The sequence below is a fragment of the Triticum aestivum genome, chromosome 2B, assembly GCF_018294505.1.
Source record: "Triticum aestivum cultivar Chinese Spring chromosome 2B, IWGSC CS RefSeq v2.1, whole genome shotgun sequence".
NCBI lineage: Eukaryota > Viridiplantae > Streptophyta > Magnoliopsida > Poales > Poaceae > Triticum > Triticum aestivum.
In genome coordinates, this window is record NC_057798.1 from 668,885,806 (window position 1) to 668,897,976 (window position 12,171).

The 12,171-nt window shown below is 53.1% G+C and overlaps 1 non-coding gene across 1 annotated transcript; it reads left to right on the forward strand.

The window, feature by feature from the left end:
* Positions 1–11,759: 11,759 nt before the first annotated feature.
* On the forward strand, positions 11,760–11,862 carry LOC123047727 (U6 spliceosomal RNA). The gene has a single exon (XR_006423101.1). It is a non-coding gene; the product is annotated as a U6 spliceosomal RNA (small nuclear RNA).
* Positions 11,863–12,171: the final 309 nt, after the last annotated feature.

A 12,171-nucleotide genomic window follows, 5' to 3' on the forward strand; every position in this document is an offset into this window, starting at 1 on the left:
GGGGAAAGAAGGACACTACGCGGGCTGGCGCTCTCCTGGCGCCCTTGGTCATCATGGCTTACGTCATGGGCACCTCGTGAGGTACCCCGCCTTGATCTCTCCGCCTCCTCGCGAGCCAGCCTGACGAGGCCGTGCCTAAGGAAGCTTCCTGTCGTCCACCCCACGAGGGTCTTGAGCTCGTGCTGATGAAGATGGGCCATGCTGGGCCGCCCCTTGAGCCACGCCGCAGGCCGCAGGCAGGCAAGTCTGGGGACCCCCGTTCCCAGAACACCGACAGTAGTCCCCGGGCCCAAGGCGCGCCCGGACTTGGCTGAGCAGAGGGGCGAAGGGGTAAGTGCGAAGCGCTGCGAGCCCTAACAGCCTGCAGCCTCGGGCGCCGCGTGGCGGTCGATTAGACGTGGGCGGCCCTGTTTCCCCATGCCTCCTTATTTTGCGCCCAGTTAGGCGGACCCGTGGTTGTACACAGTCGTTCCTCTTTCCGCTGCTCGACCGTCCTCTGCTCTTCCTCCTCTCGAGCTCCAGACTCTGCTTCCAATCCAATCTCGAATCCTCCCTCTTCCCGTCGCCATGGCTTTGACGAAGAAGGGGAAAGGGAAGAAACCGGTGCCTCCGCCTCGTTCGCCGTCGGCGGCGGCTCCCGCCGTTGATCCGTCGATCATACTCAACCGAGAAGGCTTGGGCAAGGTCAGCTCTGCTCTGGCCACTATCTTCAATGAGTGCGGAAGGACGACGGCCTGGCCCGCGTCTCACTTCTCCGTCGACAGAGTAGTCACTGAGGTCCGGTACTTTGCCGACGCCCTGTGGGCGGGATTGGTTCCCCCCTTTTCCAATTTCTTCAACGCTGTGCTTTCCCATTACCAGATCCATATGATGCACTTGGGTCCTGAATCCATTACCCTTCTTGCCATCTTCGCCTTTGTCTGTGAGGCAATGATGGGCATCCCTCCTTCAGTTGCCTTGCTGCGCCACTTCTTCTCTTTGCGCCTCGTCGATCCCACCCAATGCTCGGGGTGCGTGAGCTTCATTACCGCACCGGAAATAGCGGCCTCAGGGATTGATTTCAGCCTTCCTGCGTCCATGCCTGGGTTTTGCGAGCGGTGGCTATACGTGGATGTAGGGGTGCCCAGCCCCCTGCTTTCGGAGCCAACGTCGCCCGCTGTCCCCAATTCAGGTTGGGGCCAGGAGACGCTCACGAGCCCCCACCTCATCTTTGTATGGCGTTGCTTCACGCTTTTGAGGGCACTCGGCGTGACGGCGCCCAGGGTGGTGAAGGAGTTCCTGCTACGCCGCATTGCTCCTCTCTAGCGCCACTCCTGCCGGATGTGGGCCTTCAGCTGGTGTGAAGATCGCATGAGGCTCCAGGAGGAGGACCTGAAGCCTGAAGCGCTGAGGAAGGTGCTCTTGGTCTTGATGGGGGACCCTTCCCCCGGCAGCGTCCGGCAAGGAGGGGCTTTGCTGTACCTTTGCTCGAACAGGGGCGACTTTGTGAATCAGATGCCTGGCTTTGACGAATGGGGGCTGCGCCCCGCTGGCCTCACGGGGCCTCGCGAGAACCCAGTGCTGGTGACTGCCCTTCCAGTTGCACACGGCGGTCCTTCCTCGAGTGGCGGAGCAGGGAGGCATGGGACGCTAGAGGTTGAGGGGGCCCCTGCCAGGGTAACGATGCCAGGCAGCACTCCTGAGGGGGAAACTCCTGAGGCCCGTACTGCTGTGGATGAAGGCATTGAGCCGCTGCCCGTGGCACCTGTGGTTGAGGCCCCTGGGGCCCCAGCTACCCTTCTTGGTGAGGCGATCGGCGGCGCACATCAGGACGACGCCCCGGACGCTGGGCATCTTGATGCTTCTTCCTCGCCGCAGGCTGACCCCTCCGCTCAACTCCTGGGTCGCTTCCGCGTGGACTTCGAGCTCTTCGGAAGAGAAGGGAGGCCTTGGGTGACGATTACCCTTGCCGCCTGCTGAAGCGCCGGAAGTATTTCGCCATTGACGAGTAAGCCTTCCCCCTTCCTAGCTCCTGATACTCCAGTTGCTTTGGCTAATTCTTGCTCTGCAGGGCCCTTCCTGCCGAGCTCTCGGAGATGGCTAAGGAGCCATCCCCCCAGGCTCCGCCCCCTCCACCTTCTTCGAGTGCTCCGAGCTCAAGCAGAGCCCTCGCGGTGAGGCCGGTCGGAGAGGTGAGCCATCTTGTGGTGCATCGTGGCTCTACGCGCCTCGCGACCCTCCTTCGTGAGCCTTCTCGGGGCATAGCCAGCCTGCCTTGGACTTCGCGTCTAGTCGTGGATGGCGATTGGCTGCGGTCGGCCCTGCGCTCTTCATTTGGGGATGGGCTGGCTCCTGGCCGGGCTTCTGGCGAGGCGTGCCCGGCCATCGCGAGGGCGCCAGCCCCCAGCCCCCTGCCCAGAGGGGGAGTGCTGATTCGTGGCCCCCCGCGCTTACTTGGGGCGGATGACGATGCAGAAGACGTGCTCGAGCGCGCTCGGGGGCGTCGCTCTCTTCGCCAAGAGTTTCTTCGGAGGGCGGCTGACGAGGTGAGCCGACTTGGTGAAGAGCTTGCTGATGAAGATGCGCGCCTCGAGGCTGAGGGCCTGCGCCTGGCTGAAGAGAGGCGCAAGTTGAAGGCGGCTGTTGCCCTTGCGCGCTGCCAGCGTGACCTCGACAATGAGGAGGCCGAGGCATTGCTGGCGGCCTCTCGGGAGGCCCGTTCCCGGGCCGTCGAGGAGGCCCGAGAGGCTGACCGGCGGCGTGCGGCGGCGGAGGAGCGGGCGCGGGAACTCCAGGCCCAGTGCCACTCCCTGGAGCAGCATGTGGAGCTGCGTGAGAAGACCCTTGCGTCGATGAAGGTGGCTTCGGTCGACCAGGCTGAGCTCCTGAGGCGTGAGGAGGCACTGACGCTGGAAGCTGCTAAGCACGCACGCGATCTTGAACGTCTGGAGAAGAGAGAGCCCTTGGTGACACAGGCGGAGGGTGACATCGCTGCGCGCGAGCCCTGAGTCCTGGTAGAGGTTGAACGCGGGGTAACGATGGCCCGCTTGAACCTCGAGCGCGAGTTTGAGGAGAGACTGGGGTTGATCCGGGTCGAGGCTGAAGGCAGGACCGCCGCGCTGAGGGCCAAGCTGGAGGAAGTGACGCGGCGGGCCGATGCTTCCCAGGCCGCCCTCGGCATGGCGCAGGAGGAGCTGACTACCTCCCGCACTGAGGCGCTTCTTCTACGCTAGCGGGTGGACGAGGCTGAGGCCATTGCGCGGCAGAACGAGGACAAGATACGCCAGCGGCGGCTTCTGGAGCACGAGCACGGCCCCATGCTCACCACGCTCCGGGAGAGAGCCAACACGGCCTTGGGCAACATCTGCGAGGCAGCTGTTGATGAGCCCCACACAGGCAACTATGCTGGCAATCTTTAGTTCTTCACGGACGTGGTGACGCAGCTGGAGGCGCGGTCGGTCGGAGCCAACAGGCTGGTGGAGGAGAGGGGCCGCACCCTGCTCGGGCGCGCCTTCTCTCGTGTCTTCAGCTACATTTGGAACATGGACCCCAACTTTGACTTCGACGCCGCCATCGCCCCAGTACCCCAGGCCGTCCGGGGCGACCTGGCACGCTGGGTGGAAGACAACGTGGATGCCCTTGTCAGGGCCTTCGCTTCTGATAACGACGGCGTGGTCGTGGCTGCTGATGGAGGCGACGTGGTGAACGGCCCTGACGCCGCTGATGGCGACGCAGAGAGCGACGGCGAGGCCAGCGATGCCAGCGACGATTCAGGAGGTGCCCCTGAGGATGCATTGGGGGATTTATCCGACTGACCACGTGTTGTCCCTGCTTCCTTACCCTGCGCAGATAGAGTTCAGGCCTTGCCCTGAAGGTTGTAAGAGCATGTTGGGAGGGGGATCCCCTCATGTAAAAACTTGCATTCAGCATATTAGTAGATGCAATATCACCCGTATGCCTGCGCCAAGGGGCTGACTTTGCGACGAGTTGGCTGGCTTGTTTACCTCCGACCCGCGTTGGCCTCGAGTTAGCCTGTGGAGGGCTGTGGTGTCTCGAGCGTCTCCTGAGTGAGCCCATCGAACCTGTAATGAAGACCTCCTGAGAGGGCGTGAAGGCGGCAGTCTGGGCTACACACAAGCTAGGCCTGGTCCGGCTCGCGAGGGGCTCACGAGGGGAGGCAGCTGAGGCAAAGTGGTAACCAGAACGTGAGAGATTGCTCGAACGAGACTAAACACCCCTTCCCCGAACACACGTAAATCTTCGAGCTCAAATCCAACTTAAATCCAACGGGGAAAACGACAGCCAAGGGGAAAAGCAATGAAAGAAGAAAAAGGCCGCGTCCGGCACCTAGTCTAGTCTTGGACGTCTTCCCACCAGCACGGAGCTAAGTGCTGCCACTGGGCGTGGAAGGGAGCCCCAGGGCCTGAGGCCGGCACCCTGAGACTCTGGGGCGTGTACAGCCCCACTCATTATTACGTGAGAGTGTCACGGGGCGGCGAGCTTCACAAGCACTAGGCCTTCTTCACAAGTACCGGCCTTGCTTCATATCGCCAGACGAGGGCCCCACCTTGCGCCACACTCTAGTGCCACCGACGACGACCGGAAACCAGGACGCCGCCGATGGGGTAGAGCGGTCGCCAGCGGTTCCCCCGACAACCACAGGTCCTCTGCGAGGGGCAGGCCCTGAGGCACCTCCCTAGCAGAGGGCCTACCTCCTGAGAACGCCTTGCTCCGAACGCTGCGGTGGTGATGCCGGATCTTGGCCCCTCTCCTGCAGCCCTCGGCTCCCTCCTCCTGAGGGGTAGGAAGCTGCGGGAGTGGGGCAGCCGCCCGTTGTGGCGACCTATACCTCCTGTGATCCATGGTTGGCGTATGCCTGCTCCTGAGGAATTAGTGGTACCTGATAATCGTTGCTTCCAGCGTAGCCGACGGGGCCTTATCAGGGCTCCTGGAAGAGCTCAGCTTCTGGTGCCTCGTCCTCCCAGCTTGGGCCGAGGAGAGAGCCTTGTTCGTCCTCATGTGCGTGCCCTTGGTCCATCATGTGGGGCACGTACTCTTCTAGGGCCGCCACACCGAAAGCCGCGCTGTAGCGCTCTGCGTGCCGCGTAGTTCTGCTTGATGCGCCCGCCTGGGAGTGGTAGCGTGGCGGCCCATCGGGGCCATGGGTTGTGAAGAGTCCTTCTTCGATGGCCAGGGGCGGAGGCGGCGTCGGTGCTGGCCCGGTGCTGACGGCCTGGCCAGTGTTGGGGTGGCCGTGGAGTCCGGTTGGGGCTGCACGGGCGTGCATGGAGCCTCCGTGCGGGCCACCCTGGACCTGAGGTGGGAGTTGGGTCCAGAAGGGGGGAGCCCTCGAGGCAGCGAAGCCCAGGAGCTCTGCCACCCGCTCTAGCAGCACGTCACGACCGCCTTCCAGCAGCCTGCATTGCAGTAGCTCTCGGGCCACCGTGAGCGCGGCCCTTGAGTTCGCCTGCTCCTGTCAGGTGTACGGCGCTGTGGCCGCAGCGTGGTGGGAGGTCCTCGCCGCCGACCGCGCCTGCCGCGTCGTGAGAGCTGTCGTTGCCTGTCCGCGCCACCCGTGGACCGTGAGCTTCCTAGGGTATGGGGTTGCCCGAGGCGAGGCACTCCTCATGGGCGGGTCAGGCCGCCCAAGGATCAGGGTTACCTGCCTGGTCGCCAGACATGATGATGATGATGTGACGGGGCGCGAAGCGGCAGAAGGTGGATTCCGGCGCACCCCTACCTGGCGCGCCAAATGTCGGATTTTGGGTTCTAGCAGACCCTCTAGGTTCGAACACTGGGGTGCGCGCGGAGATCTCACCCTCTACCTACCTGCACCTCACGTCCTCGCTATGATCTAAGATACGAAAGGAACAACACAAGAGACACAGGGTTTATACTGGTTCAGGCCACCATTGTGGTGTAATACCCTACTCCAGTGTGTGGTGTGGTGGATTGCCTGTTGGGCTGATGATGACCAATACAAGGAAGAACAGCCTCGCGAGGGTCTGTTCTTGGCTGGTGCGATGAACTGCTAGGGGGAGTTCAGTCGCTCTTTCTACTGGTTTCCTGACGATGATCTCGATGCCTCTACCTTGTGGGTGGCTAGTCCTATTTATAGGCGGAGGCCCTGGGCCTCTTCCCAAATATTGAGCGGGAAGGGCGCCAACAATTGGCCATTTTGAAGGGGAATATCCAGTACACTTATCCTGACTAAAGCTGGTCCTCGCCTGTCAAAGGCTCTGGTGGTGACGCCTTCCTGGGCTCCACGATGACTTCCTTCCTGCCGTTGCGACGGTCTTGGTCTTGTTGCACCAAAATGGATGCCTTTGCTTGATGCTCTTGCCTGCGCTTGCCCCCTTTGCACCAAAGGGGAAAGAAGGACACTGCATGGGCTGGCGCCCTCCTGGCGCCCTTGGTCGTCATGGCTTACATCATGGGCACCTTGTGAGGTACCCCGCCTTGATCTATCCGCCTCCTTGCGAGCCAGTCTGACGAGGCCGTGCCTGAGGAAGCTTCCTGTCGTCCACCCCATGAGGCTTGGCCCCTCACGAGAGTCTTGAGCTCGTGTTGATGAAGATGGGCCATGCTGGGCCACCCCTTGAGCCATGCCGCAGGCCGCAGGCAGGCAAGTCTGGGGAACCCCGTTGCCAGAACACCGACAACACGCTGTAGCAGATGGGACACATAATTAATAAGTTGAACCAGCGTGTTGGTGTTACTAAATCAGCCTTACCCAGTACTGCCATCATGTTTGCCAGTAGAGAACGCTTCTGCAAATACGCCTACGCACCTCTGTCCTCCATTAACTGACATATGGGCCCTCTTGTGGTAGACCCACATGTCATCCGTGAAACTATTTACACTCCGAAGGACGGTATATCCTGGTTGTAGTACTAGTAGAATTGAGATTTAATGCACTTTCTTCCCGTCTTCCACTCTTCTTCCTTCTCTCTTCTTCTTCCTCCTCTCTTCCCCATCGTCGGCCGCACACCATTTACCCCCGCTCACTGCTCGCCCGCCCATGACATCTTCCTTGATAGCTCGCGCGTACAATATCCCCCCGCTCACTGCTCGGCCACACGAGGAGAAGCTTCTTCGCTCACCCGCCCGAATCCACTTCCCCGCTGGCTCGCAGGCACCGAAAACCCCAATGGCAGAAGCAGCTGACACGCAGAGCCGCGATTGGAATTCCCTCCCCGATGTTCTCTTGGAGCAGATATGTAATCGTATGGACCTACTCAGCACCGTCCATCTAGCTGCATGCTCGGTTTCTTTGTACCATCGACTCATCTGCAACCGGCCGGCTCTTTTCAAGACACCCTGCTTGCTGATGCCCGATCCTCGTAGGTGGCCTAGACATCGACTTGACGATCCTACGAAGGTTGCCGTGGTGCCCCTCGACATGCTACCATTACCCGTCCACCTGTCCTTCATGCGCGGCCACTACTGGGCGGGCATGAAGGCCAACTGGATCATCCTCATCCACCACTTCGGTAGTCCGTGGAATCTCGTGGATATCTACACCCAGCGAGAGATCCCCCTTCCATCATTGGATACCACCGCCATCGAGCCTCGCGGCCCGCCGGACACTCCTGCCTGCTACACACGAGACGCGTCATGCTTTTGGCTCGACCTCTGTTTGCAGAAAGTTGTAATCTGCGAAGTGCCCACACCATCAGAAGACTACATGGATTACAAGCTCATTGCCTTGTTCAACATGGGATTAGTCTATCTGGAATCCGGCCGCCATACATGGTTATGGCTCATCATCAATCCTGTTGAGGCAACATTTCTGTCTGATGCTATAGTGCATGATGGCATCGTTTACGCGGTCGACACACAGATTGACAGCCTATACTGGTGGAATCTATCATCATGTAATTGTTCTATCTCATCTCATCTTTACCTTATGAATACGACTGCATGTTCATTTGTTACAAATTTAGAATACATAGCATGTCTATAACCACATCATTGCTACATGTTCCTCTCATTTCCTAGATTTTTGTGACCACACATGTTATTGTTAGAGTTGATATGAGAACAATTGGCATCTAATGATTGTTAGAATACATATTATGAGCATAACACCATGATTGCTATATGTTCCTCTCGTTTACAAGATTTTTATAACAACGCATGTTATTGCTTAGAGTTGATATGAGAATAGTAGTAGTAAGTGCTATGGTAGAATATGAGTAGGCGTTGTCATAGCTGTTTTCCTCTCATTGTTACATGATGTTTGAACCATGACATATTGCTAGAATATGAAAGCCATTGGCTTATTTTTTTAACTTGGGTTATGATTATGACCACGGCATTGCAATTCTCTGTCTATGATATGTGTCACTGTTATAATAATCTTAATTCCACACATACTCTGAACATGATTGTTTATTTTTGTCCTTTTGGTCTCCAATTTGAATTGTTGCAGCAGACGCAAATGCGTTGGCCTTCATGTTTCCAGGACCTGGAATCATACCAGCTGATGGGTGGTGGTTTATCGCTTGTTCAGCTGACGGCAGTCATTTGATGCTCATTCGCACGTACCAAATTGACCAAACCATTACATCAAACCACATGCAGTACAATGCGTGGGGTGTTCGTGACATTGATGGCTATGGCTGCTTCGTGTTCGAGAAAGATCCCAGCTCCGTTGGGCCAGGCGTATTCAACTGGAGGCGGGTTTACAGCCTCGGCAACCACTCCTTATTCCTCAGGCTCAATTATCCGATCATCCAACCAAGCATCGATCATATCATCGGCGATGATTATCGTGCTATGCAACTTCCATTCGCGAGGGGGGACTGTGTTTACACATCATACCATGGGTTTCATGAATCACCATATCCAGAGATTCGTCGACACAGCTTGTTGCCAGATAATCTTCAGTGTGTGAAAGGCATCAAGCTTCCATGTGATGGATGGCTTTTGCAAACCTGACATGCGGCGATGTGGTTCATGCCAACAACAAATATGCACAACTTGATCCGTGCTGATATCTAGACTGAGCCATGTATTCTGCTGCTGTAGCATGACCCTCTTTTGTTGGATATTATGTAATGTTATTAGTTTGAAGCACTCCTCTGGTTTGAAGGATAGATACCTTCCTGTGATCAAGTACATCTTAACTCACCTGCATAGGATGTGTTGATAATGATGATGGAGATGCTGTGCAGAAGCCATATATATATATATATATATATATATATATATATATATATATGGTCGCGCTATTCGTCACCCTGGGCGAGGAATTGTTATTCCTCACCCCAGCCTCTCCATGCACCCATGCACCCCACAACTAAGCGCACCCAAAGGAAATGGTCCTGGGAGGTAAAATTACAACTTGGACGAACGAGCGTGTCCCTCTGAAAGCACCGTAAGCATAAGGCCTTGTGAGGTAATTTTACAAGATGAATGGAGGTGAGTTACATCATGCATGTGACGAACCCATTCAGTTTTATTTTTCCATGCAACATAGTTTTAGCTAGTTTGTTTTGCCTACCATGTAATTTTACAGCAGACAAGCTACTTAAATTATCTCTATCCATACGGTCTCTATCGCACTCCCTGTAAGTCGATTTTTCTTCTCAATCATCAATGAATTTCTTTGAACAAGGAAATCTTCAAGTCAATTGCCAGAGAAAATGACCATAGAGAGCGGCTAGACTACGAAGAGCAAGATGAGATGATTCTCTTGGTCGTTGTCCTGCACCCCGTCGTCGGCCAGCCGATTCGGCCGAGATGCTTCTCAAGTCATCGTTGTTCGCCACCATCTGACGTCACTCAGCACGTGCATGTTCTATTGTCAACCATGAACATAAGAAACTTGCGACCTGACGAAGAAATATACTACTCCACTAATTTTGCCAACCACCAATGTAGGAATTTTGAAGCCGACATAAGAACAAAATAAAGTTGGGAGACGATGTAAAACAAAGATGATCATCATACTCTAAAGAAAATGTCACCAATGCACCATTCATGATTCAATGTAAAAATACATTATATGCCATCTTGCATCTTGTTTGGTGCACCAGCAAACAAGCAAAAATGTAAACGAAATCACACGGTGACGTTAGAACTATTCTAACAACATGATGCTCTACAAGTTAAAGCTAGTTGCACTAATTTACACAACAAGATGAGGGCATTAGTCACTAGCTTGCTGTCAGCCGTGCCATGCTGGAGTAGCTCCTCTCTCTGTCTTCCACTGTGAGAGCTCCGCGAATATTTGTAAACTATAGGGCCTCTCTCCCCGAGCTTCACCCTGTTTAGGACACAAAAACAAAAGTAAGCCTAGCAATAAATCCAAATCCAGCTGCCATTCTGACTAATGTTGTAATTGCATAGAAATAAATACAGATAATCATGAAATGCAATGATGTCAGAACAAGAAACGCAATTCACTTGTAATTGGTATATTTGAGCTGTGATACATGTGTACTGCCAACTGGATATTTCGCCAATCTTGATTATTGCAACATTCTGGACGGCCATTTGGAAACTTATAAATTGGACATCTCCTGTCCTATCATTGCTGGATACCGCTAGCTGTTTTCTAGCTTCATTTATCAAACTACCACATCGCCAATTGCTAGTACCCACATACACACATATAACACAAAATACTTACAAATTACTCTATGTACAAAATAACTAGATCACCCTTCATTTCTTTATAAGAAATGATTGATCAAGAATGTGGATTAAACAGGGCACATAACAAAAAGGATGTTCGGTGAAATGACCATATCATCCATAAATAAACATGGGAGAGAAAGAGAGTATAGAAATGAGGGAATACAAGAGAAAACATATCTAAAAGTAAAGTTACAAAACTATATGCCTAATGTTTTAAATGAAAGGAGTATTTTCCTACAAATTGATTAGTTCTACTAGTTCCCATTTTGCTAATAAATTGATTAGTATTTTCCTACAAAAACTATCTGCAAAGGATGAATCCTTATTTCCTCCTACTTTACTAGTTCTCATTATCCATTTGCTAATTACTCCGCCACCGTCGCTGCTGCTAATCAGCATTAATCTAATCGATCCATATATTCTAGTACTACACCACGATGCTACTTCCATCCACTATTTTTTCATGTAGCTACTACAACATGCGACTACCTAATTAACGGCTAGCCAGCAAATTTAACAACATTGTGTGATGTAGCCAAAACATGTGGTCTGTATTCTGAATACTTCAGAAAAACTTTGTTAAGTTGAAACTATGGTGTTGTGTGCCTACTGATTGAATTACTGTAGTTTTTGATACTTTGGTTTTTCTGATACTTTGCTACCGAACATAGCCTAAGATTATTTTTTCCCTAAATAGTCGCCAAAATATCACCAACATATATATAGCCATTGTTTCCTGAAAATTGTTATCGCGAAGAACTAAATTCTTCTTTTTTGCTAGTTCTGAATTTGTTTTCTAGCATGCTTGTAGTCTATAACACTGAACACCATGATCATTAGCTTTTTAATTTCTTTTCGCACAACTTACCAGCTAGTGAAATGACATGGTGCAATCTACGAATCTATGACGTAGTCCTAGAACCAGTAATTGGCTACCTATACGTCTAGAACCTAAGCATGGATTTCATGATCTATATAACACACTTCTAACTCCATATAGCTTATTATCTTTGACAAATTGGTCTATTACAATACATTTAGACCAGAACACAATCTACTACTGACAGAGAGGAACTAAATTGTTGGAATGAAATAAAAAATTGTAATGTCAGTATTAATATTGTAGTTTAGTTGTCCCTTCGGGGACATCCGATAAAATTGGAACGATACAGAGAAGATTAGCATGGCCCCTGCACAAGGATGACACGCACAAATCGAGAAATGGTCCAAAAAATATTGTAGTTTAGTTATGACAAAAACAACTAATTTTTCTTTGCGAAGGGTGAAAACAACTAAATTTTGGACAGAAATAAAAATTTGATACACAATAATTCTCCTCAAGAGCGTAAATTGCTACGTAGTTATGTAACCTGACCGAGAGTAGGTGATACTGAATAGCTCCGGCGGCGAAGACTCGGTTGCCGACCACCATGATGAAATGAGATGCATGGCACATCAATATGCATGCCAATGGCGAAACATAACCTGACACCGAGGAGCACCAGCGACACTACATGACTACTCCGCCTTCTTCGAATCCATGAC